Source organism: Diaphorina citri, unplaced genomic scaffold, assembly GCF_000475195.1.
Source record: "Diaphorina citri unplaced genomic scaffold, Diaci psyllid genome assembly version 1.1 scaffold952, whole genome shotgun sequence".
In the NCBI taxonomy this organism is placed as follows: domain Eukaryota; kingdom Metazoa; phylum Arthropoda; class Insecta; order Hemiptera; family Psyllidae; genus Diaphorina; species Diaphorina citri.
The window spans coordinates 1-7687 of record NW_007378383.1 but is presented as its reverse complement, the minus strand read 5'-3'; positions in this window follow the sequence as shown (position 1 = coordinate 7687).

Genomic DNA, 7687 nt, shown 5'->3' with positions numbered 1-7687 from the left:
GGGCACAATGCGCGCTCAGAAAATTTTATTTTCGACTTTTCGACCGTACGGATAATCGGTAGGTACCAATTTTCCGGTCAATCGCGCCTGTAAGGTTGAATTTTTTTTGAGGTTTGATATACCTAGAGGGAACTGTAACTGCTCTGGTATTATCGTCCCAAAATCAAAGAGAGAAGACAGGATAGGAGAAAGCCAGTCGTTCCGAGAACGAACATTATCCGTTATTGTTACTACTTTTTTCCACTTATTTGTTTTCGTTTTTCGATTGCAAATATTTCAACGGCTTACTTTCTGGTGTTCTCTAGTTGACCCAGCACAGGGTTCTGGGTCGCCCATCTGATGAACATGCTCGTACTACGGAACATGTACTGAACTGCTAAGGTCTTATCGTCTCGAAAGCAAAGAAAGAAGGAAAGACAGGATAGAAGAAAGCCAGCCGTTCCGAGAACGAACCTCATCCTTGTAGGATAAAATCCGCCGGGCGTTAATCAAACCCACGGCCGGCGGCCTAGAGCTTTTTTTGGTTTGATTTATCATGGGTTTGATATGTCAGGCGATTACGCTCCCAATGCGAGTCGGGCCTTAAGGACCTGATCGTGTATGCCGGGCCTGTCCAAACTCGTTTGGCCACAGTTAGAAATGTCGAGTTTCCCATAGGATCTCTATGAGTATGATGTGAAGATGAGCACTTGGGTCAGGAATTGTATCTCATATCATAATTTGGATCAAGTCCAAGCGATTTTTTTTTTTTGCAAAAGTATAAAATGCAAGATCAAAACATTGCGAGTGAGCAGGAGGGCGGGCACAATGCGCGCTCAGATTTTTTTTTTTTAGGAAGTTTGACAGAGGGAACTGTAACTGCTATGGTCTTATCGTCCCGAAATTGAAGAGAAAAGGAAGACAGGATAGGAGAAAACCAGCCGTTCCGAGAACGAACATTATCCCACCAGGATAAAATCCGCCCCGGGCGGGAATCGAACCCGCGGCCTAGCGCTTACAAGGCAGACGCACTACCAACTAAGCTAACTAGGCTGGAGAAAATTTTATTTTCGATTTTTCGACCGTACGGGTAATCGGTACCAATTTTTCGGTCAATCGCGCCTGTAAGGTTGAATTTTTTTGAGGTTTGATATAGAGGGAAGAGGTTTGATAGAGGGAACTGTAACTGCTAAGGTATTATCATCCCAAAATCGAAGAGAGAAGACAGGAGATGAGAAAGCCAGCCGTTCCGAGAACGAACATTATCCGTTATTGTTACTACTTTTTTCCACTTATTTGTTTTCGTTTTTCGATTGCAAATATTTCAACGGCTTACTTTCTGGTGTTCTCTATTTGACCCAGCACAGGGTTCTGGGTCGCCCACCTGATGAACATACTCGTACTACGGAACATGCTACGACACAGACCACACGAGTCTAATGTAGCAGGCCAACTGCATGGAAAATATACGCGACTTCTTTTTCAATAACTGAGGAAGTGAGATATGTTGGAGGGTAAATAATTGAAGAGTATAAACATGTGTATTTGTACAATAATGAACTGTTAATATTATTAATACTGGTGCTCACAACACAACATTAACAAGTCGACCTGGCTTGGGACAAGATATGGATTTACAAGATATGGCTAGGGACAAGATATGGATTTAAATGGAATATGGATGCTCCTCGCAGTGACCTATGTGGAATTGTAGATAGAGGTAGGTATTATTAGTTATCAAATAGGACTAGAAGAGATATGGCTAGGGACAAGATATGGATTTAAATGGAATATGGATGCTCCTCGCAGTGACCTATGTGGAATTGTAGATAGAGGTAGGTAGGTATTATTAGTTATCAAATAGGACTAGAAGAACTTACTAGTCTCGGTGTGTTGGACTGTAGAATAGAATAGAATATAATATAATAGAATAGAATAGAGCAAGAGCCCTATGGTCCTCTTCCCGAAATCGAAGAGAGAAGGAAGACAGGATAGGAGAAAGCTAGCCGTTCCGAGAACGAACATTATCCGTTCAGGATAAAATCCGCCTCGGGCGTTCATCGGACTCGCGGCCTAGCGCTTACAATGCGGGCGCGCTCCCAACCAAGCTAACTAGGCTGGCTTATGGTGACTCTGCAAACAAGGATTTCTTAAAGGACCCGATTTAAAGCCTAGTTAGCTTAGTTGGTAGTGCTGCCTTGTAAGCGCTAGGCCGCGGGTTCGATTCCCGCCCGGGGCGGATTTTATCCTGATGGGATAATGTTCGTTCTCGGAACGGCTGGCTTTCTCCTATCCTGTCTTCCTTCTCTCCTCGATTTCGGGACGATAAGACCATAGCAGTTAAAGTTCCCTCTGTCAAACCTCTTAAAAAAAAAAAAAAAAAAAAAAAAAAAAAAAAAAAAAAAAAAAAACAAAAAAACAAAACTCTTTTTCTTTACTAAATTTTTCGCTGTCACAGTCCAACCAAATTTTGTTTCGCAAATTTTCTTTGGCAGTTAGTTGCTCTCTAACTTTTTACGGTACTTTTTACTCCAATTATTTTTTTACTTAAATTACTTTCCGCTTATTTTTTTCCAAACTAAAATTTTTCTTTCATTTAATTTTTCGTTGGTAGTTTCGAGCAGCTGTGCATCAACTACGCCAACGAACACCTGCAGTACTACTTCAACCAGCACGTGTTTCAATACGAACAGGAAGAATACAACAAGGAGGGTATTCGTTGGCGCCATATTGAATTCTCGGACAATACGCTGTGTCTGCAGCTGGTCGAGGGGAAACCCAATGGTCTCCTGTGTGTTCTGGATGATCAAGCCAAGTAAGTTTTGAATAGAATAGAATAGAATAGAATAAGGAGGGAATTCGTTGGCGCCATATTGAATTCTCGGACAATACGCTGTGTCTGCAGCTGGTCGAGGGGAAACCCAATGGTCTCCTGTGTGTTCTGGATGATCAAGCCAAGTAAGTTTTGAATAGAATAGAATAGAATAGAATAAGGAGGGAATTCGTTGGCGCCATATTGAATTCTCGGACAATACGCTGTGTCTGCAGCTGGTCGAGGGGAAACCCAATGGTCTCCTGTGTGTTCTGGATGATCAAGCCAAGTAAGTTTTGAATAGAATAGAATAGAATAGAATAAGGAGGGAATTCGTTGGCGCCATATTGAATTCTCGGACAATACGCTGTGTCTGCAGCTGGTCGAGGGGAAACCCAATGGTCTCCTGTGTGTTCTGGATGATCAAGCCAAGTAAGTTTTGAATAGAATAGAATAGAATAGAATAAGGAGGGAATTCGTTGGCGCCATATTGAATTCTCGGACAATACGCTGTGTCTGCAGCTGGTCGAGGGGAAACCCAATGGTCTCCTGTGTGTTCTGGATGATCAAGCCAAGTAAGTTTTGAATAGAATAGAATAGAATAGAATAAGGAGGGAATTCGTTGGCGCCATATTGAATTCTCGGACAATACGCTGTGTCTGCAGCTGGTCGAGGGGAAACCCAATGGTCTCCTGTGTGTTCTGGATGATCAAGCCAAGTAAGTTTTGAATAGAATAGAATAGAATAGAATAAGGAGGGAATTCGTTGGCGCCATATTGAATTCTCGGACAATACGCTGTGTCTGCAGCTGGTCGAGGGGAAACCCAATGGTCTCCTGTGTGTTCTGGATGATCAAGCCAAGTAAGTTTTGAATAGAATAGAATAGAATAGAATAAGGAGGGAATTCGTTGGCGCCATATTGAATTCTCGGACAATACGCTGTGTCTGCAGCTGGTCGAGGGGAAACCCAATGGTCTCCTGTGTGTTCTGGATGATCAAGCCAAGTAAGTTTTGAATAGAATAGAATAGAATAGAATAAGGAGGGAATTCGTTGGCGCCATATTGAATTCTCGGACAATACGCTGTGTCTGCAGCTGGTCGAGGGGAAACCCAATGGTCTCCTGTGTGTTCTGGATGATCAAGCCAAGTAAGTTTTGAATAGAATAGAATAGAATAGAATAAGGAGGGAATTCGTTGGCGCCATATTGAATTCTCGGACTGCATTTGTCATCTTGTAGGTTGGGTTCTTTGATGATGTGTTTTCTGTGATTCTTGGTTGCCACTACCTGGTCTTGGATTGAGATGAAGAACCCTTCTGTTTCAGGGAAGAGTTTCCCTTCGGTTAGCCACTTGCACGACTGTTCTACGTCGACATGAGGGTGGTCTAGTTCGTTGGGATATCTTCCATGTAGAGACTTGGTCTTCCATTCATTGATTTTTCTTTGAAGTTGGTTAATCGGGATGTTGGTGATTGTGCTGGGCTGTTCTGATAAGTTTCTATCTATCTATTGCTTCAATCCTAGGATTGGTTGACAACATTTCTCCATCTGTCTCTGTCCTGGGTCATTTCTTTCATTTCTTCGTAATTGTTGCAACCAGCGAATTGTATGATTTGGTTGATGTAAGATGTCCTTGGTCTTCCTTGTCCTTGTGCTCCTTCTCTCTTTCCTTCGATGATGTTCTTTACAAATTGGTTGTGTCTGAAAAGGTGGCCCATCCAGCGATGTCTTCTCTCCTGAATCATTCTCCAAATTTGTCTTCTTTCATTCACCATCTGCAAGACCCTCACATTACTGACTCGTTCTGTCCACTTGATCTTCTTCATCTTCCTCCAGCACCACATCTCAAACGCTTCAATCCTCTTCTTTTCAGCCTTGTTCATCGTCCACGTCTCTGACCCGTATAGTGCCACACTCCATACTAAACTCTTCACTAATCTTTTCCTTAGTTCTATGTCTATGTTATTTGAACAAAATAGTGATATTTTCTTGTAGAATGCTGCTTTAGCTTGGCCAATTCTTTGCTTGATGTCAGATAAACTTTTCCCATCTTCAGTTATACAGCTGCCAAGATACTTAAAGGATTTTGTTTGTTTAAGAGGGTTGTTTCTGAGAGTGATGTTGACTTCTTCAGGTTCATTAGTGCACATTAAGATTTCTGTTTTCTTTATGTTGATTTTCATAAAAAACTGGTTCGTTAATACGTCATCCATATAGTCTAGGGCTCTTCTCAGGTTGAATTCATCAGGTGCAATAATAGCGATATCATCTGCAAATCTTAACATTTGTATCCTATGTGTTCTATTTAATACTATTCCCGTGCAGCATTCTTTGATGATGTTCATGGCCCTTTCAATGTATAGATTAAATAGGTATGGCGATAAATTGCATCCCTGTCTAACTCCTTTCCTGATCTTTGCAGTTCTTCTTTCACTGTTGTTGACTTTGATGCCGGCCACTTGGTTCTTGTACAGGCTGTGGATCACCCTCCGGTCTTTAAAGTTTATTCCTGTTTCTTTGAGAATGTTAAACATGATGTTCCAGTTGACGTTGTCGAAAGCTTTTTGGAGGTCGACAAAAGCTATGAATAATGGTCTTTTCACTCTCATACTTTCTTCAGTGAGTAGCCTCAGAGATAGAATAGCTTCACGAGTGCCTCTCCCATTTCTAAACCCAAACTGGTCTTCACTTAGTTCTAAGTCAATTTTCTTTTCTATTCTTCTTTTGATGATGGTGGTTAGTAGTTTAGAGCAATGGGTCAGGATACTGAGGGTTCTAAAATCTTCACACCTTTTTGAGACAGCCTTCTTTGGAATTATTACTATTTCACTTTCATTGAAATCTTCAGGGACAGCGCCTGTGTCATACATTTCTCTGATTAGTTCTAGCATAAGATCTTTCATTTCTTCGTCTAAAGCTTTAATCAATTCTGCTGATAGTTGGTCTATTCCACATGCCTTCTTGGGTTTGAGGGAATTTAAGGCCCATTCAAATTCTTCTTTGGTAATTTTCGTACCTGATGTATCTTCATTTTCTTCATCCAAATCATTTAACTCATCTTCATCACGGTATAGTTTTTCAATGTAAGTCTTCCATCGATTTACTATCTCGTTATCATCTACTGATAAGTTTAGTGGAGTATAATTTTGGTCTGCTTGTGTGGCTACTCTGATCAGATCTGATTCTGTTTGTTTGTTCCAGAAGTATTCTTTTATGTTTTGGATTTGTTTGTTGTGCATGTGTGTTATATCTATAAATCCTCGGCCTCCTTGATTTCTTGGGATGGTGATTCTTTCGCATGCGCTCTTCGGATGGTGTTTGTTGAATTTCGTTAGGGTTGTTCTCAGATTTCTTTCCAGTGCTTCTAGTTCTGTTTTGGACCAGTTGATAATGCCGAACGAATATGTGAGTATAGGTATGGCAAAGGTGTTCACTGCTTTGGTTAGGTTTTTGGAGTTTTCTATCTATCTATTGCTTCAATCCTAGGATTGGTTGACAACATTTCTCCATCTGTCTCTGTCCTGGGTCATTTCTTTCATTTCTTCGTAATTGTTGCAACCAGCGAATTGTATGATTTGGTTGATGTAAGATGTCCTTGGTCTTCCTTGTCCTTGTGCTCCTTCTCTCTTTCCTTCGATGATGTTCTTTACAAATTGGTTGTGTCTGAAAAGGTGGCCCATCCAGCGATGTCTTCTCTCCTGAATCATTCTCCAAATTTGTCTTCTTTCATTCACCATCTGCAAGACCCTCACATTACTGACTCGTTCTGTCCACTTGATCTTCTTCATCTTCCTCCAGCACCACATCTCAAACGCTTCAATCCTCTTCTTTTCAGCCTTGTTCATCGTCCACGTCTCTGACCCGTATAGTGCCACACTCCATACTAAACTCTTCACTAATCTTTTCCTTAGTTCTATGTCTATGTTATTTGAACAAAATAGTGATATTTTCTTGTAGAATGCTGCTTTAGCTTGGCCAATTCTTTGCTTGATGTCAGATAAACTTTTCCCATCTTCAGTTATACAGCTGCCAAGATACTTAAAGGATTTTGTTTGTTTAAGAGGGTTGTTTCTGAGAGTGATGTTGACTTCTTCAGGTTCATTAGTGCACATTAAGATTTCTGTTTTCTTTATGTTGATTTTCATAAAAAACTGGTTCGTTAATACGTCATCCATATAGTCTAGGGCTCTTCTCAGGTTGAATTCATCAGGTGCAATAATAGCGATATCATCTGCAAATCTTAACATTTGTATCCTATGTGTTCTATTTAATACTATTCCCGTGCAGCATTCTTTGATGATGTTCATGGCCCTTTCAATGTATAGATTAAATAGGTATGGCGATAAATTGCATCCCTGTCTAACTCCTTTCCTGATCTTTGCAGTTCTTCTTTCACTGTTGTTGACTTTGATGCCGGCCACTTGGTTCTTGTACAGGCTGTGGATCACCCTCCGGTCTTTAAAGTTTATTCCTGTTTCTTTGAGAATGTTAAACATGATGTTCCAGTTGACGTTGTCGAAAGCTTTTTGGAGGTCGACAAAAGCTATGAATAATGGTCTTTTCACTCTCATACTTTCTTCAGTGAGTAGCCTCAGAGATAGAATAGCTTCACGAGTGCCTCTCCCATTTCTAAACCCAAACTGGTCTTCACTTAGTTCTAAGTCAATTTTCTTTTCTATTCTTCTTTTGATGATGGTGGTTAGTAGTTTAGAGCAATGGGTCAGGATACTGAGGGTTCTAAAATCTTCACACCTTTTTGAGACAGCCTTCTTTGGAATTATTACTATTTCACTTTCATTGAAATCTTCAGGGACAGCGCCTGTGTCATACATTTCTCTGATTAGTTCTAGCATAAGATCTTTCATTTCTTCGTCTAAAGCTTTAATCAATTCTGCTG